The 16,051-nt window shown below is 31.3% G+C and overlaps 1 pseudogene; it reads right to left on the bottom strand.

Moving 5' to 3' along the window:
* Positions 1-2,242: 2,242 nt before the first annotated feature.
* On the bottom strand, positions 2,243-13,051 carry LOC120158279 (annotated as a pseudogene).
* Between the last annotated feature and the right edge of the window lie 3,000 nt (positions 13,052-16,051).

The raw sequence follows: 16,051 nt of genomic DNA, 5'->3' as shown, positions 1-16,051 counted from the left end.
GTAATCCTCTCGTATTATATATATATATATATATATATTAATATGAGAAAACTTTTTTTATTACCAATCAACAAAGTTGGGTCCACGCTTATGTATGTTCTTAGTCTCATTGTGTGTTGTTCGACAAGAAATTTTAAGATTTTTTTTCAAATATTAGCATTTAGTTCAATAAGTTATGATAGTTTGTTAATAAAATCTATTATTTTGATTAACATTAAATTTCAGACTTGCTCAATAATGATTCGTCTCTTCCCCTTACTAAAGATATATATTAGTATTTGCTATTATTTTTTTTCAGTTAATTTTTATAAAATATATATTAGAATTTTATGAATTAAAAATCAATTACTAACAAATGATAATAACTTTTGAAATATATATATATCTTTAATATTATAAAAATATTAAAATAAAATTTTAAAATTTTAAAATTTTAATTTTAATAAGACCATATATATATATATATTAGATGAAATATATTGTGAGGTATAAAGGAAAAAATAATATTTTTAAATAAAATTTGAAGAACTTTGAGTTACATAAAATTTATAATAAATTTCGTAATGACAGAAAATATTCTATCTTAATGTTTAATTAAATGGTTATTTTAGTTTTATTCTTTTTTTGAAATATTTTAATCTTAACATTTTATTTTTTTGCAAAAATATTCATCCGTAAAATAAACCGTTAGTTAACAAACAAACAATACTCTCAAATATGAGCTTTTACTCCAAATAAATTATTAGAGGTAAAAATACTCCCAAAAGTATAAAATAAAAATTAAAATAGTTATTTAATCAAATTCCATAGACTTCTTTACCCTAACATGAAATCTTATGGACAAAACGTTCAAAATTAGATTGATAAAAATAACTATTTAATCAAATGTAATGGGATTTTTTAATACAATGTATATTTTTAAATGCCTTGATAATAATTTGATCAAGTCAATCAATTGAATAGAAAAGTGGGCCCTATCTCGCGAATGCTGACTCAGACTGTGGGCCAATTATTTGTGGGTTAATAATAGAAGAAGTCATCCAAGAAAATGATGAGCAGATGGGTATAGCCCAATAACTATCCTTTTCACCATATTAATAATCAAAGCAAGCAATTACGTACACAATTGTTTATCTAAGTTAGAATTGCGTACGTAATCATTTCCATAAAGAATGATATAATAGGTAATACTAGTTACGTTCACATATAATTCATTATTAAACACCTTTTTTAGCATAAATTATGCCTAATATTGACAAACTTATATCATAGTTATCAAAATTTGTAAAATATTTTCAAAGTTTAACAGTATATTTTGTGTTGTCAAAATTATATATATAAGAATTACTAAAATTATTCAAATGATATAAAATACACAAAAAGTTGGAAAAAGGTTATATCAAAAGCTACCTGACTGTTTAAAGGATTTGACAAATTATAGAGAAAAAAGAAAAAGGAAAAAAGGTGTCATTATATTTGATTTATATAAAATAAAATTTAAATAACACAGCTATTATATGACAAGACATGGGTTACTATCATGTGTTAGGTATCATGCATTAATGTAAACTTCATCAACTTGTGACAGTACTCACCCATGGGTAAAATGATATAACTAAAGCTAATTTACCGTTCTAAAACTGTAAAATATACAAAGACACTTGTAATTTATACTTACTATTAAAATTGTTCCAAAATTAAATGTGGTTGCAGAAATTTATATTTGCAAGATTATTATTATATAAAGTGAAAACAAAATTGTTAGAAGCTTCAATAATTTATCAAGTGTGGTTAAAAGTTTGGGATAAATTTGAAAGATTCTTATATGAAATGAAAATTTGATATTAAGCTTCATTTTATTTAATATATCTTAATATTAATATAAATATTGCTTAATAATTTAATCAAATTTCTCAAAAGCATAACAATGAACATATTCTAGTTATACTAAAAAAAATCCGAAATCGTTTCAGGCTTGGATCATCAACTAATGCATTATGGTAATTAAGATTAATTAGCAAGGTGCAGCCGCAGTTCAGCTCATCGTCTCACGGCCTTGAGTCAAAAGATACGTATTTTAAAGGGTAAGGACATTGATATTAATACAAACACTTTTCAGTTTCCTAATTTTCTTCATATTGTATATATATATATATTCTACGGTTGGCTTCGTGTCACCAGGAAAACCTAGTACATGTCCCTTTCAATACAGACATAGGTGGCATGACGAAGGAGAGTAAGATTAGAGCCAGGACTGAGCAAGATTCTAGTTCAAGGGGTAAAATAAAATTAACAATAAAAATTGAGAGACAAAATCAAAATAAATTAAAACTTGAAGGTCTAAATAGTTATTTTTACATATATATTTTTAATAATAAAAAAGTTTTTTTTGGGGGGGGGGGGGGTGGGGGTGGGTGCAGTGACCCAATTACAGCGATCAGGGCCAATTACCCCTCCAATCACGTAAATTTCATCTCTTAGTCCTGTCATTGCAAATCCGATTCTCCTACGGAACTCTGAAGAAGATGTCACGACCTTTCTCACTTCCTTTACCTGCTTGAAAATAAGTCCATGACTCATGACGTAGAGTGCTCCCTGTACAACTGCCATCGAACCCTGGAGCCAACCGTAATCCTCCACCATCCATCCAGAGCCAACATTGTCCAGAACTTGAACTTTAGATAACCCCTTGTGCAAGACATGCACCTTTCCTGCTATAACTAACCCTGTGCATGCTGAATTGTGGGTACGGTGGAGATCGGGTATTGGAATCCAGACGTCCTTCTCAGGATCATACATTTCTGCTTGAGATATAGATTTTCTGCAGCTGGTGAAACCTCCAGCCACAATGATCTTTCCCTTAAAAACGCAACATGCAAACATAGCTCGGGGTAAGATCATGGATGCACGTTGAGCCCACCGGCGGACTACAGGGTCGTAGGACCAGACTTCATCGGTTGCAAAACTCCCATCTTGATCACCGGTTAATGGGTCAACGTCATCGCTTCCACCAACAAGCACATACAGCTTCCCACCAGTAGAGACCACACCAAAGTAAGCAAGGTTCCTGACCTTTGAGGGAAGCACAGGAAGAGTAATCCAAAGGCCACGTAAAGGATCATACATCTGCCATAAGTTCTCTGGATCAAAGGCACACACACACACACACACAGAAGCTCCTCCGCTGAGCCAATTTCCTGTCTAGCTTTAAACAGCTTAGGGCTACGAATGGCAGCTCTCCAGTAATGGGAAACAAGCTCCAACTTAGGATAAAGGTAGAAGGGAACCCGTGCTAGGCACCTTAGGGCAACGGCATCTGAAGACTTTCAATTATTAATCCAGACATACTAACCAAGGTTTCATTGATTCAATGACTCTTCACCAACAAACTGTTGCTATGTCAATCACAGCAGTGGAACATGCAATCTGAAAAAGAAGGTTTGCATTTGTAGGTAAGAACCGAATCAACAGTTATAAAATTTTCAAACCAACATAGCTCACAAACAAAACATTGAACTGCTTTCCTTATGTTAAATAAAAAACCTAGCTCCATTCAATTTTTTTCTTTATAGCAATGAAAACTAATTTTCAAGGGGGCATTGGAAACAGCATGGCTAGGGATGGTTTATCGGTAAAAATTTTCTATCAAGAGTTCAATCGCAAGAAATCATCTCATTAACAATTTTCAAGTTCCTGAAGAAGCAAAAAGACTTCGTGGTTTAAGACGGGAAGGACAAACCAACTGATAAACCAAAACACAAATGAGCCTTAATGTCAACCATGAGCAAATAACCTAGTTATTTATAAGGTTAAAAATCTAATTAGCTTCTAGTTCTTCAGTTGAGACTTTGCAACATGTTTGGAAATAAGAAATAAACATGAAACACAAATGGGCTATGATGGTAATTATCTGCACACAAACTAGTTACTTACTAATACGACAAAATAGAATGTAATAAACTTCTAAGATTCCATTTTCCATGTTTGAGACTGCTGCATTTGCAACATGCAAATAAGAAAAAAATAGGTTCAAAAGATGTTCTAGTTATCATGCTTTCAATCAAACAAAACAAATACGAAAGGACAGTAAGATACCATCAATGAAGTTAGTTTATGGGGAAAAACTGGAGCTCTATTAATTCAGAAGATTGATTTAAACAATCTACACAGATCTAAAATTTCATACAACAGTTTTGAATTAAATTATTATTTATTGACCTACCTACAGACAAATTTCCTGACTCTGCCCTGAATAACAAGCACATTTACAAGCAAACGTGACAGCAAAATATACTTCATTGCCCCGAATCGATTGAATTTCAACATCAAAGACACACTTGGTTCCCTTCATCAACTTGTTAATCCAAAACCCAGAAAAAAATTGATGAATCGGAGAGATTGGTGAAATTGAGAACAGAACCCTAAAATTTCAGCACAAGAAAATTAATAGTTTTCTTGAAAACAACCACCGTTCATTCAGTTTCACATCAAACAAAGACTTTATTTGGCAGGGAAAAAATTAAATTAATAGTTCATGTCTCCATGATGTATACTAAATAAAATAATTATGTATTGTAGTAAAATTTTAAAGTTTATATTTATTTAATTTAATTTAACAATATATCATTAAATAATTTGTCGACTAATATATAATATGTTAAAAAATATCTTTGTTTCCCAATTAGTGGATATTTTAAAATCTAAAACAAGTGGGAAAGTGCGGCGGATATTCCACGCAGGATGCTGTTTAATTTACTCCACTCTTCCCTGACACGTAAACTGAGGGTTATAGTTATATTATTAAATAAAGTTGAAATTTCCTAGAGAGAGTAAAATTAGGGGAAGTAAAATAAATAGTTGGGCATGACGTCATTAAATTTACGACAATGCCACATTTACTGTTTGATGTACATTTTACAATACTCAGGGATGTACCACCAATGACTACTTAGGTATAGGTATCAACTTTCCAATGACAATGCCATATTTATTTTAAAATTAATTTAAATAAATATTTTAAATTTATATTTAATTAACTTTATAAACATTAGGTATAGATATATTTAATTAAAATAATGTTAATATAAGTCTCAATTAAGACAAATTTACGACGTATAAATATGTATTTACAATCACAAGTGTTGATTTACTTTTTTTCCCCCAATTATCTTAAGTAAGGTCGCAAGTATTAGCATAACCAAGATTTATATGTTTGATGAGATTGTTAGAACACTTAATATTATTTCTTCTTCCGTGTTAGGTAATGACACTACTAGTAAAAATGTCTTAATTGAGTCAAACAAAAAAATTGTATTAAACAAAAGAATCATAGACATTACGATTTTGAAGTGCAGAAAAGAATTCAATTTATGATCATAACAAATCTAAAAGAATAGGAGAGTCTAATTCGCCAAAAAGAAAAATAACAAAAAAGATAAAATTATCATTGATGATCGAGATCGCGTTATACATAATATTATTAGTAGTGATATAGTTGTTAGCAAAATTGATCTTACAATAGATGAGCTTAAGATGTGAAGGTGAGTTATTACATACATCTAAACTTGAGTATATTTTAGATTCAATTGACAATCATTGTTAATTAATATTTTTTAAAATAATTTTGTATAAAATGTATAAAAAAAAAATCATTCGTCAAAATAAAGAAATTAATTAATTGTTGAATTCGAATTTTTAATCAAATTTAAAATTTCATCTTGGATTCTTTTGCGCTTCAAAATTTCGTATCAATGTAGAACTTATTAAAGTGGAAAACTCACCTTCAGAAGATTTTTAACAACGCAAGTTTTTAGTAATAAAATATTCTTCGCATAGATATAGAGATTAGAGTTAGAGAATAAATAAAGTTAAACAAAACAGTAATACTCTTGTATTCTTTTTAATTTCGAGACTAATAAAAACATTTTTTTCATTTGTTTTATTTTCTTGCTTATATAACAAATACTTAAAGTATTTAAATATCTAAAATATTTTTATCAAAAGAAATATTTAAAGTTATATCTTTTAGTTAAAATAAGTAATTAAAGTATTCATTTTTTTAATTTAAGTACGTAAAACATTCTTTAATTAATGTCAATGTCAACTTTTTAGAATTTAGATGAAAATGTTTGAATAGTTTAGGAACCTAGTTTGACACGAAATATTTTAGATACCTATTTTGACCAAAAAGATAATTTTATGTATTTATTTTGACCAAAAAATACTTTAGGTACTTAAATGAAAAAATATATATACTTTAGGTACTTATTTGTGATATAAACATATTTTTTATTAAATTTTTTAAATAAAAATCTTAATATTCAATTTTTGTGTGAAATCATTATACTTCTAGGTATATTATACCATTTTGGAACACATACCATAATTTTATTCCTGTCACATGCACATCAAATTTGTTACAAATATTGTTGCCTTGAATTTGAAGTTCTTCCTCGGATTCGGTCTAAAAGCAAGGAATAGTAGTTGTTTTGACTTTGTCTTAAAATTGGGTAATGTAAAGTCTAAATTAACCCTCTAAACTATTAGTTTTAATGTTTTAATATTTAATTTTTTAAAATCATACCTAATATTTAGTTTTTGTTTCATTTTAGTACATCATTGTTAAAAACTTAACGGATAATTTGCACGTGACACTTTTTTTATGGGTAAATTGTATCATTCATCACTCAACTATCTTGTCACTCCTATCTTGGTCACTAATGTTTATTTTTTTAATTTAATTACTAAATTTTCAAATTACTCCTAATTTAATATATCTGATTTTTAATTTTTAATTTTTAATTATATATTAATAAACAATAATAAAAATGTCATGTCATAAAAATTATTAATAAAATAAATCAGAGTAAAATATTAGCAATTTGAAAGTTGAGTAGTTAAATTAAAAAAAATTAAACTTTAGTATCAAAATAAGAGTGAGAAGATAGGTGAGTGATAAATGATACAATTTATCCATAAAAAAATACAATGCCACTATGTTTTTAACAATGTTTTTAACAGTGAAGTACTAAAATGAAACAAATACTAAATGTTAGACATGATTTTAAAAAAAGGAAGTTTATATACTAAAAGGGATCAAAACTTATAGTTAGGTACTAAACACATAATTTACCTAAAAACATTTTGAATGTCAACAATCGACGTGCTCTGAAATCCATGTTCCAAGTTATTTTATGTTATTTCAGTCGTTTATCAGCGTTAGCATACGAACATACTTTAGCATGAACTAAAATAATTTTAATAGTAAAGGAATTGTTGTTATTTCTTGAAGATCTAGGTTCGAGCATCATAAATGTCTGGAGTGTGAGCGATCAATGTCGAAAGGTTGATAGATATCTTTAAACAAAAATTATCATGTACTTACTTCAGATTATATAAAAAAAATTACATACATACTTTAAGGGGACGTTTGGTTAAGCAAATTAAATTTATAACTTTTTTAATTATCAGGAAGGTTTTTAAAGTTATTGCATTTGCTTTGGCTGTTGCATCAGATGAGAGCTTTAGTTAAGCAAATAGTTTGAAATAACCGAAGGTTCCTCAAATAATTTATAATTAAATAAATATCATTCCAATAAACTAATATAATAAACACTCCCACTGAAAACAAATTCTATAAAAAATAAGTAAAAATAATCATTATAACCTTATAACGGACAACGATTTTACCACTAAAATTCCTTAACATACGGATCACAACGTAAAATAAATGATGTGTGCATCTATAAATATCTAGTTACATTTGACACATTTCATAAAAAAAGGGTAAAAGATACATAGATAAATTGAAGGAGAAGAAGAAAGAGAAATGAGCAACAAATTTGTGGTAATATTTTTGGTGGTGAGCATTGTAGTGGGAGTGACAATGCGTGTGAGAGCCGGGAAAGAAGAAGAACAAGGGAAAGGAGAAGAAGAAGGACTATTCGACAAATGCACCAAGAAGTGCAAGGAGGAATGCGAGGATGATGGGGGAAATGAGACAATTTGCGATATGAAGTGCGATGCCAAGTGCGGGGCCAAGGCAGTTCAATACGCCTTCAGAATCTAACTCATATCTCACGCTATTACGTGTCCTATTTACTTTTGTCATATGGTCATCTAAATAAATAATAATAATCTTTCCCAATTCATTCTTGTATTATCGTCTTTAAATTTGAGGTACATGTATACCCTTTTTTTGTGATAAAACATTGTTTTTTAATTTTATTAAGATTTGTATCCCTAATATGACGTTGAAAAGAAATCAGAAAAATATATAAGAGATTTTTTAAGGAAAAAACACAATCTAATAGTTTGCGAAGTCAACCACAGTCAAGGATGATTTTACTTTTAATTTAAGATAAATTTACGCGTACAATACCTAACTATCAGTTTTGATCCGTTTTTATAACACCCCAAATCACAATTTAGAAGTTTCAGACTAATATGAGAGAGTCTTAGATTAGATTAATAAATTTGTGAGAAGGCATGTTCCAAGTTGGGCTTGGTTTGAGCCCAATATGAGATAATGAGATGAAAAGACCATTTTTAATCCTAGGATAAAAGAGTACTTGTAACTTTTTTTTTGAAACAAAAGTTTAAAACACATTAATTTGAGTGATCTCATGTCCGAAACAAACCCCATTTTCTCACACTCCATTTTGTCTTTTTCCTTTCTTCTTCATCTCTTCCTCTCCTCCCCAAGAATTTAGCAAATGTCAAAACTTTGTGGTTCTACAAGCCTTGACCGGATTTACAAAGGTAAGAGTTGCCACCCATCTTTAAATCTTCAATTTAAGCCCTCAAATATAAGTTTTGAGCCACGGTAGCCATAGATGGGTTATAGTGGGGATTTAGAGACCCAACGACGTAGTAATTTATTTCCTTGATTTGTGTATAGTGAAAGAAGTAAGAGAAAACTCAAAGGCTAGAGGAAAGGAAATTTGGTTATTGATTGACTTGAGGACATTTCCAACAGCTAGGAATATAAAGTAACACATTCACAACTCATTCATACCATTTGTGAGTCATTAGAATGCACATAGCTAGTGAGCATTGAGTTTATGAAGCATAAATGAGCATCTATGGTAGATTAAGCATTTGGTGTTTTTCAACATGTTTAAAGACCTATTATGACCCCTTCTATCATACATAAAACTTTAATAACGTTTGGAAACCTCAACAGTGCACTTGGGTAGTATGGGAAGACATTTTCATGCGTAAACAATGCATTTTTATGTTTGAGTATCAGTACTGGAAGAACAATATTGATACCATTCATCTGATGGTCAAAATAAGGGGGTTTGGGCTAGAAGTATCGATACTCATTCATTGAGTATCAGTACTACGGGTTGGGTATCGATACTCGCAGGATGGGTATCGAAACCGAGTGCACTTAAGACATTCCATTTTTTATATCGGTACTCATAAGAGTATCGATACTGATGATAGAGTATGTATCTATACCCCTAGTAGAAGTGTCGATATTGGGGTATTTTTAAAAATATCGAAGTAAAATTTGGTATCGATACCCTAGTTCAGGAGTATTAATAATTCTCTTTTTTTAGCATAAAAACAATCTTATAGTATCGATACCCAAGGGTGAATATCGATAGTCATGGGTAAGTTCTGATGCTAATGGACTCGGTATCGGTACTATCGTACATCTTTGGACAAGAAACCCAAAGGATTTAGAATTAATATTAAGGGGCCAAGAATCTTAAAAATCAACATATGAAACTTAATATATGAGATGTTAATTATTTAATATAAAATCTAGTGGGCCTTAAATATATTTTAGGCTTGTTGGATATTTGGGTAAGTAACTTGGCACTTTGTGATTGGGACATTAAATAGTCAAGTGCCATATCTTTTCCCCTTTCAAGGAAATGAATGCATGTGGCTAAGAAATGCAGCATCAAACAGGGGTTTAGTTAGAATTACGTTATGTATGTAATCATGCAGTGAGTGAAGGGAAATTTGCCAAGGTGGCCCCCATTCAACCTTATTTCATTAAAAACTTTTTGCAACTCCAATATCATTTCCCCATGATGTTAACATAGAGGACACTAAAATATACAATCGGAAAAAGTTGCTGTCAAAACATAAAAGTCTATTTCGGGACTCGACTTCCGGCCATGCGGAGGAAGCTTCACCTTTCGTGCACTCCACCAACTTTTCTATAAAATTCTTGTTCATCTGAATATTATGTAATTATTTCGATTTGGGGTTAAGATTTTGTACTGTACCAGTATCTTTGGTATTTTATTTTTTCGACTAAAATTAATTTATTGATGAACGTACAATATGTAATTTTAATCATTTCGACTAAAAATAGGGTTTAAAATTTTAATTTTTTTTAAATAATGGTCATGCAAAATTTTTATTTTTTTTCTTTTTTCCTTAATACGTTAAGTTAAATTTAATCATTTTCTTAAAATAATGGGATGCACTTGACACCTACCGGAGCTTAGTGCATCCGCCCTTAATTCCAACCCAAATTTCCAAGGGTTCTTATCTTCGGCTTCAAACCTGTTTTAAAGTCTATATAATCAGGGATGAAGTCATGATTAAATATTAGAAGGGAAAGATATTTAATTTCAAAGTAATAAGTACTTATTATGTATTTAATCTAAAAATTGAGGGGTAAAAGTTTAATTTTACTTAAATTTAAACCGATAAGGACTTAAAAAATGCTATTAAACCAAAAAATTTGGGAGGTGCAAGAACCCTCCCACTCCCTATTAGAAATTATTTCATGGACCCGACTTACTACGTTATCTGTGATCCCAATGAATAATAACTACAAATTTTCAAATAATTTTCAAATAACTACTTATTTTTTATTTACATGTAGAAAAGCGGTGAAGATTCACATCAGAAAAAAAAATAACGTGAACAAATAGTCTTGATTGAAACCATCTAATAATTTCTTCACTCCCTATTTAGTTTGGTCCGTGCATAGAATCATAATTATAACCTCCCCGTAATTAGACTTTAGAAAGCAATGATCATAGAATTCAAATTATTTGATTGATCACTCCTCCCATAAAAATTAAAATAAACCCCAAACTCATTGATTTCTAACATACATTTCTTTCCCAAAAAATAAAATTTGATTTCGTATTTCTTGAATCATTTGACAATGGCTTTAGCATTATTTCTTCTCTCCTACGTTACTAAACGAATAGTCTTAACGTTATTAAAATCGACAAGGCCGCTGGAGCCTGTTGTTTGACGTAATTGGATGAGTTTGAGCAAACTTCATAATTCCCTGCACTTCTTGACCCTTTCGTAAATCCCAGTGATCATTCCCAATCTCCATCTCCAAGGGTCAAGCTCAAAGGTTCTGCTTCCATCCAATTGTTTGCACAGCTGGAATTTCTCAAACCACCCATTCGTTCCTGCAATTTTCTTTTGGGTAAACTACATATTTAATACCTAAACTATCATTTTTGTTCCATTATAGTACCTAAACTTCCATTTGTTTCAAAATCATACATAACGTTTGCACATGACATATTTATGGGTAAATTACATCATTCAACACTCAACAATCTTCTCACTCATATTTTGGTCACTAAAATTTAAAAAAAAATTCAATTCAATTACTCATCTTTCAAATTACTCTTGTTTTAAAAAATAAATTTATTTTATTGATGTTTTTTATGATATGACATTTTTATTATTATTTTATTAATATATAATTAAAATAGAAAATTAAATTTAAAATTATACCCAATTATTAATATATAATTAAAATCAAAAAGTAAATTTAAAATTATACCCAAATCCAAAGATTATACCACAAACCCTAAATCACAAACTACTCACTCCACCCTCATAGCCTCACTCTTATTGGCCTCTCCAATTCATCCCTTTCTTTTTTTATTTTAAGCATATATTAATAAAATAATAATTAAAAGATGTCATATCATAGAAAACATTAATAAAATAAGTTAGAGTGGTTAAAATATGAGTAATTTGAAAGTTAAGTGATTCAATTAAAAAATTAAATTTCAACGAGTAAAATAAGAGTGGAAGATAATTGAGTGATGGATGACGTAATTTACTCATAAAAAGCCACATGTAAATCACTTTCGTTAAGTTTTTAATGGTGATGTATTTGTCGACAGTCATTTTCGTCCGAGTTTATGTACTAATATAATTATATATTATTATTATTATTATTATTAAATTGTTACAAACCCAGGGCCCATTTATAAATCCAAACCCGAAGGCCCAAACCCGAATACCAATTGAAGGTCCATACCCGCGAAGATAAACCAGAGGTCCAGACCCGAGATGAAGCAGATCTGACCTATATTCAACCCGGAAGCTCAATAAGCAGATCCATGCCCAGACGATTCAGGACTAATAAACCCAGCTAGGGTTTCCTCATTTTCTCCAGCCGCCACAGATCACCACCATCCGATAAAAAGAAAAATGAACGGACCAGATACATCCAGCAGAAACCCTAGGGTTTCATTACAACCCTTGGGGCTATTCCGGTCGCCGCCTCCAAGTGTTCCAGTTAACAGTTGCCACGCCACTGCCGCCTCAACAGAAGAATCCAAAAGAAGCAAATCGACCGCATACCTCACTGCCTTATGGTAACCACCGTAGATCCGGTGACTCACCGGGTAGGTTTTATCATTATGAACGGTGTCCAAGGCCTATAAAAGGCCATTTATCCTGCACAATGAGAGACAACGAGAGACGAAAATAGAAACACGGAGAGATCGAGAGCAACAAAAGATACAAAGAAAAGAGGGCAACCAACCAGCAGTAGCAAGCTGAAAGCAAAAAGAAGAGATCGATAGAACTTACTCAACCGCCAGAGCCTCCACACGGCTTCGGAGAGTCAAATCGTCGAAGGTATAACCTCAGATCTAGGCCGATTGGGGAGTTTTTAGGATAAACGGTTCTCAATTTTGGTTTTAGGGTAAACAAGGGATTATTTTGGCGTATTTTTATAAATTTCGACCACCGTGAACAGTGGTTGGCGATGGCTGTCGGTGACAGCAAACGACGCCAGACCGATGACCGGCATCCCTCCGACGAGGGAGTTTAGAGAGAATTGAGAGCTTTATACCCTTAATGGTCGGTTAAAGGGCATTTATACCCTTCCCCGGACGGCGTCGTTTTAGGGAGGGGTTTTTGTGTAATTCTAAGATGGACAAACCTCGTCTGTGGTCTCTGTAATTTGTAAGCTTTGCATTTTGGTCACGAAATCATGTTTCTGTGCATTTTAATTTTATCTTCTCATTTTATTTTATTATATTTTAGTCACTGCCATGTTTATATATATTTTAGGTAAAATAGTTTATTTTGTCCCTTATATTTTAATCCCGATTAGTATTTATGGTTAAATTACACTGTTAGTATATATATTACATAATATTTTGAATTAGGGCCATTAATTTAGATATTTTGCAATTTAATCCCTATAAGTTTATTATAATTATTACATGTATTTGGGTTATATTATTTTATACAATGAATTATAAAAATATTTCCTTAACTTATTAGGAATGTATTTTAAATGATTTATTGGTATAAAATAATATCCTTGATATTCATTAAAGGGATCATAAAATTAAATTAAATTCAGATTTGTAAATTTTTACTGTAAAGACATTAATTAATAAACAAATGTACTAATTTTGGGCGTTGTGGGGGGTACTAATCCTTCCCCACATGTAACCGACTCCCGAACTCATTTTCTGGTAAGCAGACCCTTTTTGTGTCATTTTAATATTATTTTTATAAATTTTATTAAAATAACATATCATTTTTGGTGACCAATCACACCTCGAAAAATGATTGGTGGTGACTCCTCAAAATTGTGTTTTATCTTATGCAAGAAGAAAAACACTTACTTTTTCGAAACAAGATTTAGAAAATAACGACTTTTGTTTTCGCCTGGCAAATACTGTCTCGACAGTATTAAAATGAAACAAAAAGTAAATGTTAGTTATGATTATGAGGCAAATAAAAGTTTAGATACTAAAATAAAATAAAAGTAATAATTTAAGTACTAAACAGATAATTTACCATATCTTTTATTGTATTTCCAACTACTTATATCCGGGCGATTCGTGATATGTACTGTAGATCTACTACATACGTTAGGACTACAGTTGGCGACACCCAGGCACTCCCGATGGAAATCGAACTCCACCAGGGGTCGGCTCTTAGCCCTTACATCTTTGCCTTGATTATGGACGACATCTATTGTGCGACACCAGACGGTGTTCCATGGTGTATGCTTTTCGCTGATGACATTGTCTTAGTTGCTGAAACAAAAACTGAGCTGAATAATAGACTGGCTACTTGGAAGACTGCTTTGGAAGAAAAAGGTCTAAGGATCAATATTGAAAAGACAAAGTATTTATGTTCAAACTTCAGTGGGAAACAAAATGATGAAGATGTAGAAGTTTTCATAGAAGGACACATTCTCCCCTCAAAAGATTATTTCAAGTACCTAGGGTCTATGATACATAAATATGGGGGTGTTGATGATGACGTGACACACCGTATAAAGGCGGGATGGCTAAAGTCGAGGGTTGTTACTGGAGTTTTGTGTGACAAGAAGGTGCCTCTAAAACTTAAGGGAAAATTTTATAGAATGGCAATAAGACCATCACTGTTGTATGGATTAGAATGTTGGGCAATCAAGAAGGATCACGTAAGGAGGATGGAGGCCGCAGAAATGAGAATGCTTCGATGGGCATATGGTAGGACTCTGTGGGACATGACACCAAACTCTGCTATTAGGACATCCTTAGGGGTGGTGCCTGTATCCGAAAAAATGAGGGAGGGAAGACTACGGTGGTTTGGGCATGTCCTTAGGCGACAACCATCGGATACGATCAGGAGGGTAGAGTTGATTACAGTCGACGGTGCTAGAAGGAGAGGACGACCAAGGAGGAAGTGGGAAGACTGCTTGAGATCTGATTTGAAGGATTTAGCCCTTACCAAGGACATGACCTCTGATAGGAAAGTATAGAGACTTAAGACCAGGGTAGCCGAGTAGTGCGAGTCACAGTCATAGGTTATAACATATATGTCCTCTTTTTAATGCATTTGTAGTAATTTCCCTAACTTCTACTTTCTTCACGTTTTTGTCATTGGAATTTATGAAGGTTAGATCTAGGGTAGCGGAGTAGTGTTGCCTTAGTTTAGGTTTTAACACATTTGACTTTACTCCTTCTCGTAGCTTGCTATCGTTGACTTCTGTGTATCATTCTCTTCATGTTTCCTCTTTTTAAATTTAGTCGGATTTTACATTTCTGTCTATATTGCAGAGATTTTTATGCAGGTATTTATTTGCAGGGATTACTTCCCATTACAGATGCGCATAAGAAGACTGCTTATAAAAATAAAAAAAACGGTCAACTATGTATTTATTTATTTATACATGCATTGCATTTTATCTTTATTTGTAATTTTTATGATTGCCGGAGGTCTTCCACGGAAGTTGCTCTCAACCAGGCATTGGGGGCAGCCTACTACCCTACCTCCCTCTTACCCCATTGCATATGTGAATAGGGTTTCGTTGTTGTTGTTGTTGTTTATTGTATTTCTATGAAGGCGTAATCAGAACTAAAAGTTGGTTCCTTTAACCCTGGTGCAGCTACTAGTACTTGAACCAATGATCTCTAAGAGAAACAACGATTTCTTTAACTATTGAAGTAAGTTGGTTCATACTAAATTGTAGAATTTTTAACTCTTTAATTTCATTTTCTGAATTAGAATAAAATATTAAAACGTGAAACTGCTCAACTATAATAATTGGGAACTCCATTTTGATTCGATTATATCTTATTAAGGTCTTTTTTGATATATTTAAAGAATTATTTTAAATACCAACAACATGTTGTCTTTGAATTTTAGATCAGATACCGATGATTATATATATATATATAATTATTTTAAATTTTACATTCCATTTTAATTTGGAATATGAACTGCCATATTACAAGATGAAATTAACGATTGTAACTTATCTAACGATTTTATTACGTCGGAAAGGGATTTTAATATCATA

Source organism: Hibiscus syriacus, unplaced genomic scaffold (assembly GCF_006381635.1).
Source record: "Hibiscus syriacus cultivar Baekdansim isolate YM2019G1 unplaced genomic scaffold, ASM638163v2 tig00111310_pilon, whole genome shotgun sequence".
NCBI lineage: Eukaryota > Viridiplantae > Streptophyta > Magnoliopsida > Malvales > Malvaceae > Hibiscus > Hibiscus syriacus.
Note: the sequence above shows the minus strand (reverse complement) of the source record. Positions and strands in the feature narration are given on the sequence as shown.